Genomic DNA, 21,239 nt, shown 5'->3' with positions numbered 1-21,239 from the left:
GGTCGGCATTTCCTGAGGGGCTGCCCATGGATGCCTAGGGAGGAAGGCTCCTGGGGTCCAGGTGGATGGGCGGTGCCAGCAGACCTGTCTAGTGTCGGCTTGCTGGTTTGTCCAAGAGGCTCCCGAAAGGTGTCTTCCGGGAACTTCACAGGGAGGCAGTGCAAGGCTTGGTCCAGATGCCTGACGGCAAGATGCCCTCTAGCCCCTTTGCCTCCAGGTGCATGAGCGTGCAAGGTGAAAGGGTGCCTTTAGGTGGGAGCCACGTATCTGGCCGAGAGGGCCCCCTTCCCCATGACATTTGTTGAGATTTAACCCTGCTGGTACAGGGGCATGGCGCACGTTAGCTGAGATCCCGGGTGGGCTGCGGTGGACCGTCACGTGCTGATTTTGCCCCATTCGAGGTTTCCTTTCGCAGGAGAGCTCCTGGGCTTCAGGACGTCCTTTGGTCCACGGGAACAGGGCACTGAATCTCCGTGAGGCCCGTGGTGGGGTTACAGTGCCTAGAAGAGGTCCTCAGTTGAGGGTGGTGGGGTGTGGCTTCATCCAAGGGGACATCCTTTGAGACTGTCTGCCCTGAAGCTCGGTGTTTGCCCTGTGTGCATAATGTCAGGATCCCTGTGGGGCGACTGGGCCTCGGTCCGTGAGGACACATGTTTGGACCAGGCTGCTTAGCGTTCGAACTTTGCGTTGAAGGTCAGGGCCCCGAATCCTGCCCGATGTGGATCTCGGCCGTTGGTGGTGACGTGAGTGCCCTGGCATCCGTGGGGTTTGGCCCTGGCTCATGGAGGCTCCTAATCCAATTCTCCGCTGGGCTTTCTCACCTGCCCTGTGCAGGCGTGTAGGCATAGCTGACAGGACGAGGCTTCTGGATTGTCGTGGCACAGAGACACAGGTTGAATACAGGCTGGATGTGCCCTGGAGCCAGGTTCAGCATGGTGTGAGCTTTCATGTCAATGGTTTCCTGGTTGACGTAGGCAGTGAGTATTGCCTCCAGGTCCCCCTATCCTGTGGAGGCCTCGGGCGGCACGGTGACTTGGTGGCTATCCCATCCACGGCCCCGAGTGTGGTGTAGGTGGGTGCGGTTGGCTCTGATCAGAAGGAATGTCTGTCGGAGAGAAGGAGTTCTTGGCCTATTTCAGCGGCTCCTGGAGACCCACGATGCCATGGCCACTCTGGAAGGCAGAGGGCTGTGGTCATGTCAACGATGGGCAGGCCTCCATGGCACTGAGTGGAAAGCATGCATTCTCAGGCACTGAGATTTTGGGGGAGGCACACAGGACACACAAACACGCAGAGACGCAGCCATACACTCACATGGACAGTCAGGCCCCGCCCCCCGCGACGCAACACACACGCATGAAACTCACGTACGCCGAGGCCCCTACCCTCGTGCGTTCAGACACGCATCGGTTGGTATTGAAGGGATAAAGGGGAGTGGGTAGCAGATAGTGGGCTTCCCCGAGCTAAAGGTTGATTGGCATGGGGCATGCTCGCTGAGAAGTTGGGCCCACGTCTGAAGCGTGCACGTGGTTTCTGTCCCCTTGCCAGGTGGGGTTGCCGGGGCAGGCTTGCCGTCAGCCAAGACAAGAAGAGCTTCCCGTTTTCCGGTGACAGGTGGTGGCCGGGAGTCCCCGAAGAAGTGGGTCGGCGCCAGGATGCTGAACCTTCCCGTGGATCGCTCAGGATGACGGTACGCACTCTCCTCCCCCACCCCCAGCGCTGGGGAAAGCATTGGCTTTCGGATATTCTCTGACTGCCCGAAAGGCGGCCAGAAAGGATTGACCGTTGCTGCTGCTCAGTGGCTTGCTGGCTCTGGATTGCTGGGGTTGCTGGAGGTCTCCGAGCTCACTGGCTCCTCTGTGGAGCCACCCAGCCTGCCACGTTGAGTTGTCCAGCATGCCAGCACGTGCTCGGATCGATGATGACTCCCTCATATGCATTCCTTGGAAAATCTGAACAAAATGAGTGAGAACTCACTACCGTCGTTCTCATCGAAACTGAGGTCCAGCACGTTGCCTCCCCGGGGGCTAGGGAATAGTTAGGAGAGGGGTCCAGCTTGCCCTTGTTCACACTGGTGCAACACCCCCCACGGTGCCAACATTAGAGAGCTGTCGTAGGGTCAGTCGTGTGCACGCATTAGTTGAGGCACGCTGGAATGAGAGGTCCTAGTTTGAGTGGCCGTGGTGGGATGTGGCAGGGGCCAGCTCCCCTGCTGCTCCTGGACGTGGGAGTGCAGAACTGGCCTAGGCCCCGTGAGCAGGTGGGACGAGCCAGTTTGTTTGGGGCAGCTTGGCCGTATTTGGGCCGTGGGCCGACTTGATGTATGTGTCAGAGCCAAAGAGAAGAGGTGTGGGTGTTTGGCTACTGGAGCCACCGTTGAGGCGTGTTTCTGCGTGTTTCTGACCTGCGTCTTGGTGAGGACTGTGGCGGGCACAGTGGTTGTGGGTCGGGTCGGGGTGGGGGTCGGGGTCGGGGACGGGCCGGTGGCGGGAGCAGGCTGAGGGATCGGGTTGCCATGCTAGCCTTGGCAGCTCCCTGCTGCACCCACTGCCCCAGTGTTGGTGGCAAGGGCGGAAGCACGGAGCTTGCTGAGGACACAGCGCTGCCTTCAAGCATGGGGGTTGGCGGACAGTGTAGACTGGAAGGGAAGTGTACGGTGAGGTTAGGGCTGGAGTGGTTTTGTGTGCTTTGCTAGAACACTCTGTCCTCGTTTGGCTCCTGCTGCTGTCCTGGGCTTCCTGAGGCCGGTCGGCATTTCCTGAGGGGCTGCCCATGGATGCCTAGGGAGGAAGGCTCCTGGGGTCCAGGTGGATGGGCGGTGCCAGCAGACCTGTCTAGTGTCGGCTTGCTGGTTTGTCCAAGAGGCTCCCGAAAGGTGTCTTCCGGGAACTTCACAGGGAGGCAGTGCAAGGCTTGGTCCAGATGCCTGACGGCAAGATGCCCTCTAGCCCCTTTGCCTCCAGGTGCATGAGCGTGCAAGGTGAAAGGGTGCCTTTAGGTGGGAGCCACGTATCTGGCCGAGAGGGCCCCCTTCCCCGTGACATTTGTTGAGATTTAACCCTGCTGGTACAGGGGCATGGCGCACGTTAGCTGAGATCCCGGGTGGGCTGCGGTGGACCGTCACGTGCTGATTTTGCCCCATTCGAGGTTTCCTTTCGCAGGAGAGCTCCTGGGCTTCAGGACGTCCTTTGGTCCACGGGAACAGGGCACTGAATCTCCGTGAGGCCCGTGGTGGGGTTACAGTGCCTAGAAGAGGTCCTCAGTTGAGGGTGGTGGGGTGTGGCTTCATCCAAGGGGACATCCTTTGAGACTGTCTGCCCTGAAGCTCGGTGTTTGCCCTGTGTGCATAATGTCAGGATCCCTGTGGGGCGACTGGGCCTCGGTCCGTGAGGACACATGTTTGGACCAGGCTGCTTAGCGTTCGAACTTTGCGTTGAAGGTCAGGGCCCCGAATCCTGCCCGATGTGGATCTCGGCCGTTGGTGGTGACGTGAGTGCCCTGGCATCCGTGGGGTTTGGCCCTGGCTCATGGAGGCTCCTAATCCAATTCTCCGCTGGGCTTTCTCACCTGCCCTGTGCAGGCGTGTAGGCATAGCTGACAGGACGAGGCTTCTGGATTGTCGTGGCACAGAGACACAGGTTGAATACAGGCTGGATGTGCCCTGGAGCCAGGTTCAGCATGGTGTGAGCTTTCATGTCAATGGTTTCCTGGTTGACGTAGGCAGTGAGTATTGCCTCCAGGTCCCCCTATCCTGTGGAGGCCTCGGGCGGCACGGTGACTTGGTGGCTATCCCATCCACGGCCCCGAGTGTGGTGTAGGTGGGTGCGGTTGGCTCTGATCAGAAGGAATGGCTGTCGGAGAGAAGGAGTTCTTGGCCTATTTCAGCGGCTCCTGGAGACCCACGATGCCATGGCCACTCTGGAAGGCAGAGGGCTGTGGTCATGTCAACGATGGGCAGGCCTCCATGGCACTGAGTGGAAAGCATGCATTCTCAGGCACTGAGATTTTGGGGGAGGCACACAGGACACACAAACACGCAGAGACGCAGCCATACACTCACATGGACAGTCAGGCCCCGCCCCCCGCGACGCAACACACACGCATGAAACTCACGTACGCCGAGGCCCCTACCCTCGTGCGTTCAGACACGCATCGGTTGGTATTGAAGGGATAAAGGGGAGTGGGTAGCAGATAGTGGGCTTCCCCGAGCTAAAGGTTGATTGGCATGGGGCATGCTCGCTGAGAAGTTGGGCCCACGTCTGAAGCGTGCACGTGGTTTCTGTCCCCTTGCCAGGTGGGGTTGCCGGGGCAGGCTTGCCGTCAGCCAAGACAAGAAGAGCTTCCCGTTTTCCGGTGACAGGTGGTGGCCGGGAGTCCCCGAAGAAGTGGGTCGGCGCCAGGATGCTGAACCTTCCCGTGGATCGCTCAGGATGACGGTACGCACTCTCCTCCCCCACCCCCAGCGCTGGGGAAAGCATTGGCTTTCGGATATTCTCTGACTGCCCGAAAGGCGGCCAGAAAGGATTGACCGTTGCTGCTGCTCAGTGGCTTGCTGGCTCTGGATTGCTGGGGTTGCTGGAGGTCTCCGAGCTCACTGGCTCCTCTGTGGAGCCACCCAGCCTGCCACGTTGAGTTGTCCAGCATGCCAGCACGTGCTCGGATCGATGATGACTCCCTCATATGCATTCCTTGGAAAATCTGAACAAAATGAGTGAGAACTCACTACCGTCGTTCTCATCGAAACTGAGGTCCAGCACGTTGCCTCCCCGGGGGCTAGGGAATAGTTAGGAGAGGGGTCCAGCTTGCCCTTGTTCACACTGGTGCAACACCCCCCACGGTGCCAACATTAGAGAGCTGTCGTAGGGTCAGTCGTGTGCACGCATTAGTTGAGGCACGCTGGAATGAGAGGTCCTAGTTTGAGTGGCCGTGGTGGGATGTGGCAGGGGCCAGCTCCCCTGCTGCTCCTGGACGTGGGAGTGCAGAACTGGCCTAGGCCCCGTGAGCAGGTGGGACGAGCCAGTTTGTTTGGGGCAGCTTGGCCGTATTTGGGCCGTGGGCCGACTTGATGTATGTGTCAGAGCCAAAGAGAAGAGGTGTGGGTGTTTGGCTACTGGAGCCACCGTTGAGGCGTGTTTCTGCGTGTTTCTGACCTGCGTCTTGGTGAGGACTGTGGCGGGCACAGTGGTTGTGGGTCGGGTCGGGGTGGGGGTCGGGGTCGGGGACGGGCCGGTGGCGGGAGCAGGCTGAGGGATCGGGTTGCCATGCTAGCCTTGGCAGCTCCCTGCTGCACCCACTGCCCCAGTGTTGGTGGCAAGGGCGGAAGCACGGAGCTTGCTGAGGACACAGCGCTGCCTTCAAGCATCTGCGGTAGCTGATGGCCGAGACCGGAAGAGAAGGGTCCGGTGAGGTTAACTCTGGCGTGGTTTTGTGTGTTTTCCTGAGCCACGCTGTCGTCCTGTTGTTCCTCCTGCTGTGCTGGAAGTCTGAGGAATGTGTCTGTTTGAAGAGGGTCTGTCCATAAAAGCCTAGGGTGGAAGGCTTTTCTGGTCCATATGGATGGGCAGTGCTAGCAGACCCCTGAAGCCTTGGCTTGCTGACTCATCCAAGAGACTCCCAAAAGGTGTCTTGCAGGAACCTGGGAGAGATCCGCTGGCAGCCGGGCTCCAGATGACTGACAGAAACATGGCCTTTAGCCCCTTGGCCTCTTGGTCCATGAATGTGCAATGTTCAAGTGTTCCTTTAGGCGGGAGCCACGTTTCTGGCCCAGAGGGTCCCCTTCCCCATGGCATGTGCTGACCTTTAGCCCTGCTAGTGCGTGGGCATGGCATATGTTTGCTGAGGTCCTGGATGGGCTGCTGTGGACAGCCACCTCCTCATGTCGCCCAGTTCAAAGATTCCTTTCCCGGGAGAGGTCTTCTGTGATTGGACTTTCTGTGGTCCTCACGAACAGGCCATTGGATCTCTGTGAGGCCCTTTGTGGAGTTACTGTGCGGAGAAGGGATCCAAGGTTGAGTATCGAGGGGGTAGCTTCACCCATGTGGACATCCTTCCTGACCATCTCCGCTGAAGCTCGGTGTCTGGCCTGTACGCGGATTAAGTGAAGATGCCTGCAGGGTAACTGGCCCTTGGTCCGTTCGCACAAATGTTTGGACCGGGATGCCGAGTGTTTGAACTTTCCTTCGAAGGTCAGGGGCGCCAAACTGCCCCCCAGGTGGGTCTCGGCAGCTGCTGGACACGCGAGTGTCCTGGTTGCTGTGGGGTTCGGCCCTGGCTCATTGAGGCTCCCCACCACTTCTCCTCTGGGCGTTCTCACCCGCCCTGTGGAGGCGTTTGGGCAGAACTCACAGGCACAGGCTTCTTGATTGGAGCAGCTCCGAGGTGTGACTTGTATACAGACTGCTTGTGCCCTGGAGCCTGGATCAGGGTGGTGTGACCTTTCATGTACATGGTTTTGGGGTTGACATCCATAGGCACTGGGTAGAGCCTCCAGGTACGCCTATCTGTGGAGGCCTTTGGCGACAGAATGACTTCGTCAATATCCCATCCAGGGCCAGGAAATTGCTGTAGGTTGGTGCGGTTGGCTCTGAGCAGAAGGAATGGCTGTCGGAGAGAAGGAATCCTTGGCCTATTGCAGCGGCCCCGAGAGGGCCAAGATGACATGGCCACTTTGGAAGCAGAGGTCTCTGGTCCTTTTCTGGATGGGCAGGCTTCTGTGGAACGGAGAGCAAAGCGTGCATTTTCAGGCCCTGTGATCTTTAGGGGGGCAAAGAGGAAACACAGGAAACCAGACCGAGATACAGCCGCACACTCACGCCCATCGGCAGGCACACAGAAGCACACATACAGACGCACACACACAGAGGCGCACACACACGCGCACACACACACACACAGCCAGAGGCATGCACACACTCACACACACACACCCATCAAAATCCCATATGCCAAGTCCCCTCCCCTAGTGGGCTGGGACACGCATTGATTGGTGTCCCAGGAAAGAGGAAGGTGGGTAATTGATTGCGGGCTTCCCCATAGATAAAGGTTGATTGGCATGAAGCTTGCTCTCTGAGAACCTGGGTCCACCTCTGAAGCGTGCATGTGATTTCTGTCCCCTTGCCAGGTGGAGTGGCCAGGCCAGCCTTGCCGTCAGCCAAGACAAGACGTCCCTGTCGTTTTCTGGTGACTGCTGGTGGCCGGAAGTCCCCCAAGCAGTGGGTCGGCCCCAGGGTGCTGACCCTTCCCAGGGATCTCTCAGGATGACGGTACGCCTTCCCCTCCCCCACCCCAAGTCCTGGCATCTCCTTTCGGGTTTTCTCTGACTGCCCGAAAGTCGGGCAAGAAAGATGGACGGTGGCTGTTTCTCAGTGGCTTGCTGGCTCTGGTTTGCTCAGCTTGCTGGAGGTCTCCGAGCTCGTCGGCTCCTCTGTGGAGCCGCCCAGCCTGCCGCGTTGAGTTCTCCAGCATGCCAGCACGTGCTCGGATCGATGATGACTCCCTCATATGCATTCCTTGGAAATCTGAACAAAATGAGTGAGAACTCACTACCGTCGTTCTCATCGAAACTGAGGTCCAGCACGTTGCCCCCCCGGGGGCTAGGGCATAGTTAGGCGTGAGGGGCAGCTTGCCCTTGTTCCCACTGCTGCAAACACCCCCCACGGCGCCAGCATTAGACAGCCTCCCGTCTGAGGGTCGGTCGTGTGCAAGCATTCGTCGAGGCAGCTGGAATCGGAGGTCGCTGTTTGAGTGGCCGTTGTGGGATGTGACAGTGGCCAGGTCCTCTGCTGCTGGTCGAAGGGGGAGTGCCAAATTGGCCAAGGCCCTGTGAGCAGGTGGCATGGATAAGTTGGTTTGAGGCAGCTGCATGCTGTTTGGGGTGTGGCCCGAGGTCGAGTGTGTCTCCGAGCCCAGGAGAAGAGGTGTGGGTGTTTGTTCCCATGGAGCAGCAGTGGAGGCGTGTGCCATGCGTGATCTGGACTTCCTTCGTCTTGGTGAGGACTGCTGAGTGCCCAGTGGCTATGCGGCGTTTCCCGGCGGGTGAAGTGCCGGGAGCAGGCTGAGGGACTGGGTGGCGGTGCTAGCCCTGCAGCTCCCTACTGCACCCACTGCCGCCGTGTCGGTGCCAGGGCACAAGCACGGGGCGTGCTGAGGACTCAGCGCTGCCTCCAAGCATCTGCGGTAGCTGATGGCCGAGACCGGAAGGGAAGGGTCCGGTGAGGTTAACTCTGGCGTGGTTTTGTGTGTTTTCCTGAGCCACGCTGTCGTCCTGTTGTTCCTCCTGCTGTGCTGGAAGTCTGAGGAATGTGTCTGTTTGAAGAGGGTCTGTCCATAAAAGCCTAGGGAGGAAGGCTTTTCTGGTCCATATGGATGGGCAGTGCTAGCAGACCCCTGAAGCCTTGGCTTGCTGACTCGTCCAAGAGACTCCCAAAAGGTGTCTTGCAGGAACCTGGGAGAGATCCGCTGGCAGCCGGGCTCCAGATGACTGACAGAAACATGGCCTTTAGCCCCTTGGCCTCTTGGTCCATGAATGTGCAATGTTCAAGTGTTCCTTTAGGCGGGAGCCACGTTTCTGGCCCAGAGGGTCCCCTTCCCCATGGCATGTGCTGACCTTTAGCCCTGCTAGTGCGTGGGCATGGCATATGTTTGCTGAGGTCCTGGATGGGCTGCTGTGGACAGCCACCTCCTCATGTCGCCCAGTTCAAAGATTCCTTTCCCGGGAGAGGTCTTCTGTGATTGGACTTTCTGTGGTCCTCATGAACGGGCCATTGGATCTCTGTGAGGCCCTTTGTGGAGTTACTGTGCGGAGAAGGGATCCAAGGTTGAGTATCGAGGGGGTAGCTTCACCCATGTGGACATCCTTCCTGACCATCTCCGCTGAAGCTCGGTGTCTGGCCTGTACGCGGATTAAGTGAAGATGCCTGCAGGGTAACTGGCCCTTGGTCCGTTCGCACAAATGTTTGGACCGGGATGCCGAGTGTTTGAACTTTCCTTCGAAGGTCAGGGGCGCCAAACTGCCCCCCAGGTGGGTCTCGGCAGCTGCTGGACACGCGAGTGTCCTGGTTGCTGTGGGGTTCGGCCCTGGCTCATTGAGGCTCCCCACCACTTCTCCTCTGGGCGTTCTCACCCGCCCTGTGGAGGCGTTTGGGCAGAACTCACAGGCACAGGCTTCTTGATTGGAGCAGCTCCGAGGTGTGACTTGTATACAGACTGCTTGTGCCCTGGAGCCTGGATCAGGGTGGTGTGACCTTTCATGTACATGGTTTTGGGGTTGACATCCATAGGCACTGGGTAGAGCCTCCAGGTACGCCTATCCTGTGGAGGCCTTTGGCGCCAGAATGACTTCGTCAATATCCCATCCAGGGCCAGGAAATTGCTGTAGGTTGGTGCGGTTGGCTCTGAGCAGAAGGAATGGCTGTCGGAGAGAAGGAATCCTTGGCCTATTGCAGCGGCCCCGAGAGGGCCAAGATGACATGGCCACTTTGGAAGCAGAGGTCTCTGGTCCTTTTCTGGATGGGCAGGCTTCTGTGGAACGGAGAGCAAAGCGTGCATTTTCAGGCCCTGTGATCTTTAGGGGGGCAAAGAGGAAACACAGGAAACCAGACCGAGATACAGCCGCACACTCACGCCCATCGGCAGGCACACAGAAGCACACATACAGACGCACACACACAGAGGCACGCACACACACACACACACACACAGCCAGAGGCATGCACACACTCACACACACACACCCATCAAAATCCCATATGCCAAGTCCCCTCCCCTAGTGGGCTGGGACACGCATTGATTGGTGTCCCAGGAAAGAGGAAGGTGGGTAATTGATTGCGGGCTTCCCCATAGATAAAGGTTGATTGGCATGAAGCTTGCTCTCTGAGAACCTGGGTCCACCTCTGAAGCGTGCATGTGATTTCTGTCCCCTTGCCAGGTGGAGTGGCCAGGCCAGCCTTGCCGTCAGCCAAGACAAGACGTCCCTGTCGTTTTCTGGTGACTGCTGGTGGCCGGAAGTCCCCCAAGCAGTGGGTCGGCCCCAGGGTGCTGACCCTTCCCAGGGATCTCTCAGGATGACGGTACGCCTTCCCCTCCCCCACCCCAAGTCCTGGCGTCTCCTTTCGGGTTTTCTCTGACTGCCCGAAAGTCGGGCAAGAAAGATGGACGGTGGCTGTTTCTCAGTGGCTTGCTGGCTCTGGTTTGCTCAGCTTGCTGGAGGTCTCCGAGCTCGTCGGCTCCTCTGTGGAGCCGCCCAGCCTGCCGCGTTGAGTTCTCCAGCATGCCAGCACGTGCTCGGATCGATGATGACTCCCTCATATGCATTCCTTGGAAATCTGAACAAAATGAGTGAGAACTCACTACCGTCGTTCTCATCGAAACTGAGGTCCAGCACGTTGCCCCCCCGGGGGCTAGGGCATAGTTAGGCGTGAGGGGCAGCTTGCCCTTGTTCCCACTGCTGCAAACACCCCCCACGGCGCCAGCATTAGACAGCCTCCCGTCTGAGGGTCGGTCGTGTGCAAGCATTCGTCGAGGCAGCTGGAATCGGAGGTCGCTGTTTGAGTGGCCGTTGTGGGATGTGACAGTGGCCAGGTCCTCTGCTGCTGGTCGAAGGGGGAGTGCCAAATTGGCCAAGGCCCTGTGAGCAGGTGGCATGGATAAGTTGGTTTGAGGCAGCTGCATGCTGTTTGGGGTGTGGCCCGAGGTCGAGTGTGTCTCCGAGCCCAGGAGAAGAGGTGTGGGTGTTTGTTCCCATGGAGCAGCAGTGGAGGCGTGTGCCATGCGTGATCTGGACTTCCTTCGTCTTGGTGAGGACTGCTGAGTGCCCAGTGGCTATGCGGCGTTTCCCGGCGGGTGAAGTGCCGGGAGCAGGCTGAGGGACTGGGTGGCGGTGCTAGCCCTGCAGCTCCCTACTGCACCCACTGCCGCCGTGTCGGTGCCAGGGCACAAGCACGGGGCGTGCTGAGGACTCAGCGCTGCCTCCAAGCATCTGCGGTAGCTGATGGCCGAGACCGGAAGGGAAGGGTCCGGTGAGGTTAACTCTGGCGTGGTTTTGTGTGTTTTCCTGAGCCACGCTGTCGTCCTGTTGTTCCTCCTGCTGTGCTGGAAGTCTGAGGAATGTGTCTGTTTGAAGAGGGTCTGTCCATAAAAGCCTAGGGAGGAAGGCTTTTCTGGTCCATATGGATGGGCAGTGCTAGCAGACCCCTGAAGCCTTGGCTTGCTGACTCGTCCAAGAGACTCCCAAAAGGTGTCTTGCAGGAACCTGGGAGAGATCCGCTGGCAGCCGGGCTCCAGATGACTGACAGAAACATGGCCTTTAGCCCCTTGGCCTCTTGGTCCATGAATGTGCAATGTTCAAGTGTTCCTTTAGGCGGGAGCCACGTTTCTGGCCCAGAGGGTCCCCTTCCCCATGGCATGTGCTGACCTTTAGCCCTGCTAGTGCGTGGGCATGGCATATGTTTGCTGAGGTCCTGGATGGGCTGCTGTGGACAGCCACCTCCTCATGTCGCCCAGTTCAAAGATTCCTTTCCCGGGAGAGGTCTTCTGTGATTGGACTTTCTGTGGTCCTCATGAACGGGCCATTGGATCTCTGTGAGGCCCTTTGTGGAGTTACTGTGCGGAGAAGGGATCCAAGGTTGAGTATCGAGGGGGTAGCTTCACCCATGTGGACATCCTTCCTGACCATCTCCGCTGAAGCTCGGTGTCTGGCCTGTACGCGGATTAAGTGAAGATGCCTGCAGGGTAACTGGCCCTTGGTCCGTTCGCACAAATGTTTGGACCGGGATGCCGAGTGTTTGAACTTTCCTTCGAAGGTCAGGGGCGCCAAACTGCCCCCCAGGTGGGTCTCGGCAGCTGCTGGACACGCGAGTGTCCTGGTTGCTCTGGGGTTCGGCCCTGGCTCATTGAGGCTCCCCACCACTTCTCCTCTGGGCGTTCTCACCCGCCCTGTGGAGGCGTTTGGGCAGAACTCACAGGCACAGGCTTCTTGATTGGAGCAGCTCCGAGGTGTGACTTGTATACAGACTGCTTGTGCCCTGGAGCCTGGATCAGGGTGGTGTGACCTTTCATGTACATGGTTTTGGGGTTGACATCCATAGGCACTGGGTAGAGCCTCCAGGTACGCCTATCCTGTGGAGGCCTTTGGCGCCAGAATGACTTCGTCAATATCCCATCCAGGGCCAGGAAATTGCTGTAGGTTGGTGCGGTTGGCTCTGAGCAGAAGGAATGGCTGTCGGAGAGAAGGAATCCTTGGCCTATTGCAGTGGCCCCGAGAGGGCCAAGATGACATGGCCACTTTGGAAGCAGAGGTCTCTGGTCCTTTTCTGGATGGGCAGGCTTCTGTGGAACGGAGAGCAAAGCGTGCATTTTCAGGCCCTGTGATCTTTAGGGGGGCAAAGAGGAAACACAGGAAACCAGACCGAGATACAGCCGCACACTCACGCCCATCGGCAGGCACACAGAAGCACACATACAGACGCACACACACAGAGGCACGCACACACACACACACACACACAGCCAGAGGCATGCACACACTCACACACACACACCCATCAAAATCCCATATGCCAAGTCCCCTCCCCTAGTGGGCTGGGACACGCATTGATTGGTGTCCCAGGAAAGAGGAAGGTGGGTAATTGATTGCGGGCTTCCCCATAGATAAAGGTTGATTGGCATGAAGCTTGCTCTCTGAGAACCTGGGTCCACCTCTGAAGCGTGCATGTGATTTCTGTCCCCTTGCCAGGTGGAGTGGCCAGGCCAGCCTTGCCGTCAGCCAAGACAAGACGTCCCTGTCGTTTTCTGGTGACTGCTGGTGGCCGGAAGTCCCCCAAGCAGTGGGTCGGCCCCAGGGTGCTGACCCTTCCCAGGGATCTCTCAGGATGACGGTACGCCTTCCCCTCCCCCACCCCAAGTCCTGGCGTCTCCTTTCGGGTTTTCTCTGACTGCCCGAAAGTCGGGCAAGAAAGATGGACGGTGGCTGTTTCTCAGTGGCTTGCTGGCTCTGGTTTGCTCAGCTTGCTGGAGGTCTCCGAGCTCGTCGGCTCCTCTGTGGAGCCGCCCAGCCTGCCGCGTTGAGTTCTCCAGCATGCCAGCACGTGCTCGGATCGATGATGACTCCCTCATATGCATTCCTTGGAAATCTGAACAAAATGAGTGAGAACTCACTACCGTCGTTCTCATCGAAACTGAGGTCCAGCACGTTGCCCCCCCGGGGGCTAGGGCATAGTTAGGCGTGAGGGGCAGCTTGCCCTTGTTCCCACTGCTGCAAACACCCCCCACGGCGCCAGCATTAGACAGCCTCCCGTCTGAGGGTCGGTCGTGTGCAAGCATTCGTCGAGGCAGCTGGAATCGGAGGTCGCTGTTTGAGTGGCCGTTGTGGGATGTGACAGTGGCCAGGTCCTCTGCTGCTGGTCGAAGGGGGAGTGCCAAATTGGCCAAGGCCCTGTGAGCAGGTGGCATGGATAAGTTGGTTTGAGGCAGCTGCATGCTGTTTGGGGTGTGGCCCGAGGTCGAGTGTGTCTCCGAGCCCAGGAGAAGAGGTGTGGGTGTTTGTTCCCATGGAGCAGCAGTGGAGGCGTGTGCCATGCGTGATCTGGACTTCCTTCGTCTTGGTGAGGACTGCTGAGTGCCCAGTGGCTATGCGGCGTTTCCCGGCGGGTGAAGTGCCGGGAGCAGGCTGAGGGACTGGGTGGCGGTGCTAGCCCTGCAGCTCCCTACTGCACCCACTGCCGCCGTGTCGGTGCCAGGGCACAAGCACGGGGCGTGCTGAGGACTCAGCGCTGCCTCCAAGCATCTGCGGTAGCTGATGGCCGAGACCGGAAGGGAAGGGTCCGGTGAGGTTAACTCTGGCGTGGTTTTGTGTGTTTTCCTGAGCCACGCTGTCGTCCTGTTGTTCCTCCTGCTGTGCTGGAAGTCTGAGGAATGTGTCTGTTTGAAGAGGGTCTGTCCATAAAAGCCTAGGGAGGAAGGCTTTTCTGGTCCATATGGATGGGCAGTGCTAGCAGACCCCTGAAGCCTTGGCTTGCTGACTCGTCCAAGAGACTCCCAAAAGGTGTCTTGCAGGAACCTGGGAGAGATCCGCTGGCAGCCGGGCTCCAGATGACTGACAGAAACATGGCCTTTAGCCCCTTGGCCTCTTGGTCCATGAATGTGCAATGTTCAAGTGTTCCTTTAGGCGGGAGCCACGTTTCTGGCCCAGAGGGTCCCCTTCCCCATGGCATGTGCTGACCTTTAGCCCTGCTAGTGCGTGGGCATGGCATATGTTTGCTGAGGTCCTGGATGGGCTGCTGTGGACAGCCACCTCCTCATGTCGCCCAGTTCAAAGATTCCTTTCCCGGGAGAGGTCTTCTGTGATTGGACTTTCTGTGGTCCTCATGAACGGGCCATTGGATCTCTGTGAGGCCCTTTGTGGAGTTACTGTGCGGAGAAGGGATCCAAGGTTGAGTATCGAGGGGGTAGCTTCACCCATGTGGACATCCTTCCTGACCATCTCCGCTGAAGCTCGGTGTCTGGCCTGTACGCGGATTAAGTGAAGATGCCTGCAGGGTAACTGGCCCTTGGTCCGTTCGCACAAATGTTTGGACCGGGATGCCGAGTGTTTGAACTTTCCTTCGAAGGTCAGGGGCGCCAAACTGCCCCCCAGGTGGGTCTCGGCAGCTGCTGGACACGCGAGTGTCCTGGTTGCTGTGGGGTTCGGCCCTGGCTCATTGAGGCTCCCCACCACTTCTCCTCTGGGCGTTCTCACCCGCCCTGTGGAGGCGTTTGGGCAGAACTCACAGGCACAGGCTTCTTGATTGGAGCAGCTCCGAGGTGTGACTTGTATACAGACTGCTTGTGCCCTGGAGCCTGGATCAGGGTGGTGTGACCTTTCATGTACATGGTTTTGGGGTTGACATCCATAGGCACTGGGTAGAGCCTCCAGGTACGCCTATCCTGTGGAGGCCTTTGGCGACAGAATGACTTCGTCAATATCCCATCCAGGGCCAGGAAATTGCTGTAGGTTGGTGCGGTTGGCTCTGAGCAGAAGGAATGGCTGTCGGAGAGAAGGAATCCTTGGCCTATTGCAGCGGCCCCGAGAGGGCCAAGATGACATGGCCACTTTGGAAGCAGAGGTCTCTGGTCCTTTTCTGGATGGGCAGGCTTCTGTGGAACGGAGAGCAAAGCGTGCATTTTCAGGCCCTGTGATCTTTAGGGGGGCAAAGAGGAAACACAGGAAACCAGACCGAGATACAGCCGCACACTCACGCCCATCGGCAGGCACACAGAAGCACACATACAGACGCACACACACAGAGGCACGCACACACACACACACACACACAGCCAGAGGCATGCACACACTCACACACACACACCCATCAAAATCCCATATGCCAAGTCCCCTCCCCTAGTGGGCTGGGACACGCATTGATTGGTGTCCCAGGAAAGAGGAAGGTGGGTAATTGATTGCGGGCTTCCCCATAGATAAAGGTTGATTGGCATGAAGCTTGCTCTCTGAGAACCTGGGTCCACCTCTGAAGCGTGCATGTGATTTCTGTCCCCTTGCCAGGTGGAGTGGCCAGGCCAGCCTTGCCGTCAGCCAAGACAAGACGTCCCTGTCGTTTTCTGGTGACTGCTGGTGGCCGGAAGTCCCCCAAGCAGTGGGTCGGCCCCAGGGTGCTGACCCTTCCCAGGGATCTCTCAGGATGACGGTACGCCTTCCCCTCCCCCACCCCAAGTCCTGGCGTCTCCTTTCGGGTTTTCTCTGACTGCCCGAAAGTCGGGCAAGAAAGATGGACGGTGGCTGTTTCTCAGTGGCTTGCTGGCTCTGGTTTGCTCAGCTTGCTGGAGGTCTCCGAGCTCGTCGGCTCCTCTGTGGAGCCGCCCAGCCTGCCGCGTTGAGTTCTCCAGCATGCCAGCACGTGCTCGGATCGATGATGACTCCCTCATATGCATTCCTTGGAAATCTGAACAAAATGAGTGAGAACTCACTACCGTCGTTCTCATCGAAACTGAGGTCCAGCACGTTGCCCCCCCCGGGGGCTAGGGCATAGTTAGGCGTGAGGGGCAGCTTGCCCTTGTTCCCACTGCTGCAAACACCCCCCACGGCGCCAGCATTAGACAGCCTCCCGTCTGAGGGTCGGTCGTGTGCAAGCATTCGTCGAGGCAGCTGGAATCGGAGGTCGCTGTTTGAGTGGCCGTTGTGGGATGTGACAGTGGCCAGGTCCTCTGCTGCTGGTCGAAGGGGGAGTGCCAAATTGGCCAAGGCCCTGTGAGCAGGTGGCATGGATAAGTTGGTTTGAGGCAGCTGCATGCTGTTTGGGGTGTGGCCCGAGGTCGAGTGTGTCTCCGAGCCCAGGAGAACAGGTGTGGGTGTTTGTTCCCATGGAGCAGCAGTGGAGGCGTGTGCCATGCGTGATCTGGACTTCCTTCGTCTTGGTGAGGACTGCTGAGTGCCCAGTGGCTATGCGGCGTTTCCCGGCGGGTGAAGTGCCGGGAGCAGGCTGAGGGACTGGGTGGTGGTGCTAGCCCTGCAGCTCCCTACTGCACCCACTGCCGCCGTGTCGGTGCCAGGGCACAAGCACGGGGCGTGCTGAGGACTCAGCGCTGCCTCCAAGCATCTGCGGTAGCTGATGGCCGAGACCGGAAGGGAAGGGTCCGGTGAGGTTAACTCTGGCGTGGTTTTGTGTGTTTTCCTGAGCCACGCTGTCGTCCTGTTGTTCCTCCTGCTGTGCTGGAAGTCTGAGGAATGTGTCTGTTTGAAGAGGGTCTGTCCATAAAAGCCTAGGGAGGAAGGCTTTTCTGGTCCATATGGATGGGCAGTGCTAGCAGACCCCTGAAGCCTTGGCTTGCTGACTCGTCCAAGAGACTCCCAAAAGGTGTCTTGCAGGAACCTGGGAGAGATCCGCTGGCAGCCGGGCTCCAGATGACTGACAGAAACATGGCCTTTAGCCCCTTGGCCTCTTGGTCCATGAATGTGCAATGTTCAAGTGTTCCTTTAGGCGGGAGCCACGTTTCTGGCCCAGAGGGTCCCCTTCCCCATGGCATGTGCTGACCTTTAGCCCTGCTAGTGCGTGGGCATGGCATATGTTTGCTGAGGTCCTGGATGGGCTGCTGTGGACAGCCACCTCCTCATGTCGCCCAGTTCAAAGATTCCTTTCCCGGGAGAGGTCTTCTGTGATTGGACTTTCTGTGGTCCTCACGAACGGGCCATTGGATCTCTGTGAGGCCCTTTGTGGAGTTACTGTGCGGAGAAGGGATCCAAGGTTGAGTATCGAGGGGGTAGCTTCACCCATGTGGACATCCTTCCTGACCATCTCCGCTGAAGCTCGGTGTCTGGCCTGTACGCGGATTAAGTGAAGATGCCTGCAGGGTAACTGGCCCTTGGTCCGTTCGCACAAATGTTTGGACCGGGATGCCGAGTGTTTGAACTTTCCTTCGAAGGTCAGGGGCGCCAAACTGCCCCCCAGGTGGGTCTCGGCAGCTGCTGGACACGCGAGTGTCCTGGTTGCTGTGGGGTTCGGCCCTGGCTCATTGAGGCTCCCCACCACTTCTCCTCTGGGCGTTCTCACCCGCCCTGTGGAGGCGTTTGGGCAGAACTCACAGGCACAGGCTTCTTGATTGGAGCAGCTCCGAGGTGTGACTTGTATACAGACTGCTTGTGCCCTGGAGCCTGGATCAGGGTGGTGTGACCTTTCATGTACATGGTTTTGGGGTTGACATCCATAGGCACTGGGTAGAGCCTCCAGGTACGCCTATCCTGTGGAGGCCTTTGGCGACAGGATGACTTCGTCAATATCCCATCCAGGGCCAGGAAATTGCTGTAGGTTGGTGCGGTTGGCTCTGAGCAGAAGGAATGGCTGTCGGAGAGAAGGAATCCTTGGCCTATTGCAGCGGCCCCGAGAGGGCCAAGATGACATGGCCACTTTGGAAGCAGAGGTCTCTGGTCCTTTTCTGGATGGGCAGGCTTCTGTGGAACGGAGAGCAAAGCGTGCATTTTCAGGCCCTGTGATCTTTAGGGGGGCAAAGAGGAAACACAGGAAACCAGACCGAGATACAGCCGCACACTCACGCCCATCGGCAGGCACACAGAAGCACACATACAGACGCACACACACAGAGGCACGCACACACACACACACACACACAGCCAGAGGCATGCACACACTCACACACACACACCCATCAAAATCCCATATGCCAAGTCCCCTCCCCTAGTGGGCTGGGACACGCATTGATTGGTGTCCCAGGAAAGAGGAAGGTGGGTAATTGATTGCGGGCTTCCCCATAGATAAAGGTTGATTGGCATGAAGCTTGCTCTCTGAGAACCTGGGTCCACCTCTGAAGCGTGCATGTGATTTCTGTCCCCTTGCCAGGTGGAGTGGCCAGGCCAGCCTTGCCGTCAGCCAAGACAAGACGTCCCTGTCGTTTTCTGGTGACTGCTGGTGGCCGGAAGTCCCCCAAGCAGTGGGTCGGCCCCAGGGTGCTGACCCTTCCCAGGGATCTCTCAGGATGACGGTACGCCTTCCCCTCCCCCACCCCAAGTCCTGGCGTCTCCTTTCGGGTTTTCTCTGACTGCCCGAAAGTCGGGCAAGAAAGATGGACGGTGGCTGTTTCTCAGTGGCTTGCTGGCTCTGGTTTGCTCAGCTTGCTGGAGGTCTCCGAGCTCGTCGGCTCCTCTGTGGAGCCGCCCAGCCTGCCGCGTTGAGTTCTCCAGCATGCCAGCACGTGCTCGGATCGATGATGACTCCCTCATATGCATTCCTTGGAAATCTGAACAAAATGAGTGAGAACTCACTACCGTCGTTCTCATCGAAACTGAGGTCCAGCACGTTGCCCCCCCGGGGGCTAGGGCATAGTTAGGCGTGAGGGGCAGCTTGCCCTTGTTCCCACTGCTGCAAACACCCCCCACGGCGCCAGCATTAGACAGCCTCCCGTCTGAGGGTCGGTCGTGTGCAAGCATTCGTCGAGGCAGCTGGAATCGGAGGTCGCTGTTTGAGTGGCCGTTGTGGGATGTGACAGTGGCCAGGTCCTCTGCTGCTGGTCGAAGGGGGAGTGCCAAATTGGCCAAGGCCCTGTGAGCAGGTGGCATGGATAAGTTGGTTTGAGGCAGCTGCATGCTGTTTGGGGTGTGGCCCGAGGTCGAGTGTGTCTCCGAGCCCAGGAGAAGAGGTGTGGGTGTTTGTTCCCATGGAGCAGCAGTGGAGGCGTGTGCCATGCGTGATCTGGACTTCCTTCGTCTTGGTGAGGACTGCTGAGTGCCCAGTGGCTATGCGGCGTTTCCCGGCGGGTGAAGTGCCGGGAGCAGGCTGAGGGACTGGGTGGCGGTGCTAGCCCTGCAGCTCCCTACTGCACCCACTGCCGCCGTGTCGGTGCCAGGGCACAAGCACGGGGCGTGCTGAGGACTCAGCGCTGCCTCCAAGCATCTGCGGTAGCTGATGGCCGAGACCGGAAGGGAAGGGTCCGGTGAGGTTAACTCTGGCGTGGTTTTGTGTGTTTTCCTGAGCCACGCTGTCGTCCTGTTGTTCCTCCTGCTGTGCTGGAAGTCTGAGGAATGTGTCTGTTTGAAGAGGGTCTGTCCATAAAAGCCTAGGGAGGAAGGCTTTTCTGGTCCATATGGATGGGCAGTGCTAGCAGACCCCTGAAGCCTTGGCTTGCTGACTCATCCAAGAGACTCCCAAAAGGTGTCTTGCAGGAACCTGGGAGAGATCCGCTGGCAGCCGGGCTCCAGATGACTGACAGAAACATGGCCTTTAGCCCCTTGGCCTCTTGGTCCATGAATGTGCAATGTTCAAGTGTTCCTTTAGGCGGGAGCCACGTTTCTGGCCCAGAGGGTCCCCTTCCCCATGGCATGTGCTGACCTTTAGCCCTGCTAGTGCGTGGGCATGGCATATGTTTGCTGAGGTCCTGGATGGGCTGCTGTGGACAGCCACCTCCTCATGTCGCCCAGTTCAAAGATTCCTTTCCCGGGAGAGGTCTTCTGTGATTGGACTTTCTGTGGTCCTCATGAACGGGCCATTGGATCTCTGTGAGGCCCTTTGTGGAGTTACTGTGCGGAGAAGGGATCCAAGGTTGAGTATCGAGGGGGTAGCTTCACCCATGTGGACATCCTTCCTGACCATCTCCGCTGAAGCTCGGTGTCTGGCCTGTACGCGGATTAAGTGAAGATGCCTGCAGGGTAACTGGCCCTTGGTCCGTTCGCACAAATGTTTGGACCGGGATGCCGAGTGTTTGAACTTTCCTTCGAAGGTCAGGGGCGCCAAACTGCCCCCCAGGTGGGTCTCGGCAGCTGCTGGACACGCGAGTGTCCTGGTTGCTGTGGGGTTCGGCCCTGGCTCATTGAGGCTCCCCACCACTTCTCCTCTGGGCGTTCTCACCCGCCCTGTGGAGGCGTTTGGGCAGAACTCACAGGCACAGGCTTCTTGATTGGAGCAGCTCCGAGGTGTGACTTGTATACAGACTGCTTGTGCCCTGGAGCCTGGATCAGGGTGGTGTGACCTTTCATGTACATGGTTTTGGGGTTGACATCCATAGGCACTGGGTAGAGCCTCCAGGTACGCCTATCCTGTGGAGGCCTTTGGCGACAGAATGACTTCGTCAATATCCCATCCAGGGCCAGGAAATTGCTGTAGGTTGGTGCGGTTGGCTCTGAGCAGAAGGAATGGCTGTCGGAGAGAAGGAATCCTTGGCCTATTGCAGCGGCCCCGAGAGGGCCAAGATGACATGGCCACTTTGGAAGCAGAGGTCTCTGGTCCTTTTCTGGATGGGCAGGCTTCTGTGGAACGGAGAGCAAAGCGTGCATTTTCAGGCCCTGTGATCTTTAGGGGGGCAAAGAGGAAACACAGGAAACCAGACCGAGATACAGCCGCACACTCACGCCCATCGGCAGGCACACAGAAGCACACATACAGACGCACACACACAGAGGCACGCACACACACACACACACACACAGCCAGAGGCATGCACACACTCACACACACACACCCATCAAAATCCCATATGCCAAGTCCCCTCCCCTAGTGGGCTGGGACACGCATTGATTGGTGTCCCAGGAAAGAGGAAGGTGGGTAATTGATTGCGGGCTTCCCCATAGATAAAGGTTGATTGGCATGAAGCTTGCTCTCTGAGAACCTGGGTCCACCTCTGAAGCGTGCATGTGATTTCTGTCCCCTTGCCAGGTGGAGTGGCCAGGCCAGCCTTGCCGTCAGCCAAGACAAGACGTCCCTGTCGTTTTCTGGTGACTGCTGGTGGCCGGAAGTCCCCCAAGCAGT

The 21,239-nt window shown here is 58.3% G+C and overlaps 7 non-coding genes across 7 annotated transcripts; all 7 read left to right on the top strand.

The window, feature by feature from the left end:
- The first annotated feature begins 1,912 nt into the window (after positions 1 to 1,912).
- LOC141575309 (small nucleolar RNA SNORD116) lies at positions 1,913 to 2,006 on the top strand. Its single transcript, XR_012502844.1, has one exon. It is a non-coding gene; the product is annotated as a small nucleolar RNA SNORD116 (small nucleolar RNA).
- Positions 2,007 to 4,658: 2,652 nt separating this feature from the next.
- Positions 4,659 to 4,752, top strand: LOC141575308 (small nucleolar RNA SNORD116). The gene has a single exon (XR_012502843.1). It is a non-coding gene; the product is annotated as a small nucleolar RNA SNORD116 (small nucleolar RNA).
- Positions 4,753 to 7,478: 2,726 nt separating this feature from the next.
- Positions 7,479 to 7,571, top strand: LOC141575377 (small nucleolar RNA SNORD116). Its single transcript, XR_012502913.1, has one exon. It is a non-coding gene; the product is annotated as a small nucleolar RNA SNORD116 (small nucleolar RNA).
- A 2,712-nt stretch (positions 7,572 to 10,283) lies between these two features.
- Positions 10,284 to 10,376, top strand: LOC141575376 (small nucleolar RNA SNORD116). The gene has a single exon (XR_012502912.1). It is a non-coding gene; the product is annotated as a small nucleolar RNA SNORD116 (small nucleolar RNA).
- Positions 10,377 to 13,088: 2,712 nt separating this feature from the next.
- On the top strand, positions 13,089 to 13,181 carry LOC141575375 (small nucleolar RNA SNORD116). The gene has a single exon (XR_012502911.1). It is a non-coding gene; the product is annotated as a small nucleolar RNA SNORD116 (small nucleolar RNA).
- A 2,712-nt stretch (positions 13,182 to 15,893) lies between these two features.
- Positions 15,894 to 15,986, top strand: LOC141575374 (small nucleolar RNA SNORD116). The gene has a single exon (XR_012502910.1). It is a non-coding gene; the product is annotated as a small nucleolar RNA SNORD116 (small nucleolar RNA).
- Positions 15,987 to 18,699: 2,713 nt separating this feature from the next.
- On the top strand, positions 18,700 to 18,792 carry LOC141575373 (small nucleolar RNA SNORD116). Its single transcript, XR_012502909.1, has one exon. It is a non-coding gene; the product is annotated as a small nucleolar RNA SNORD116 (small nucleolar RNA).
- Positions 18,793 to 21,239: the final 2,447 nt, after the last annotated feature.

Source organism: Camelus bactrianus, chromosome 27, assembly GCF_048773025.1.
Source record: "Camelus bactrianus isolate YW-2024 breed Bactrian camel chromosome 27, ASM4877302v1, whole genome shotgun sequence".
Lineage (NCBI taxonomy): Eukaryota > Metazoa > Chordata > Mammalia > Artiodactyla > Camelidae > Camelus > Camelus bactrianus.
The sequence above is the reverse complement of the archived record's forward strand: the minus strand, read 5'-3'. Positions and strand labels throughout refer to the sequence as shown.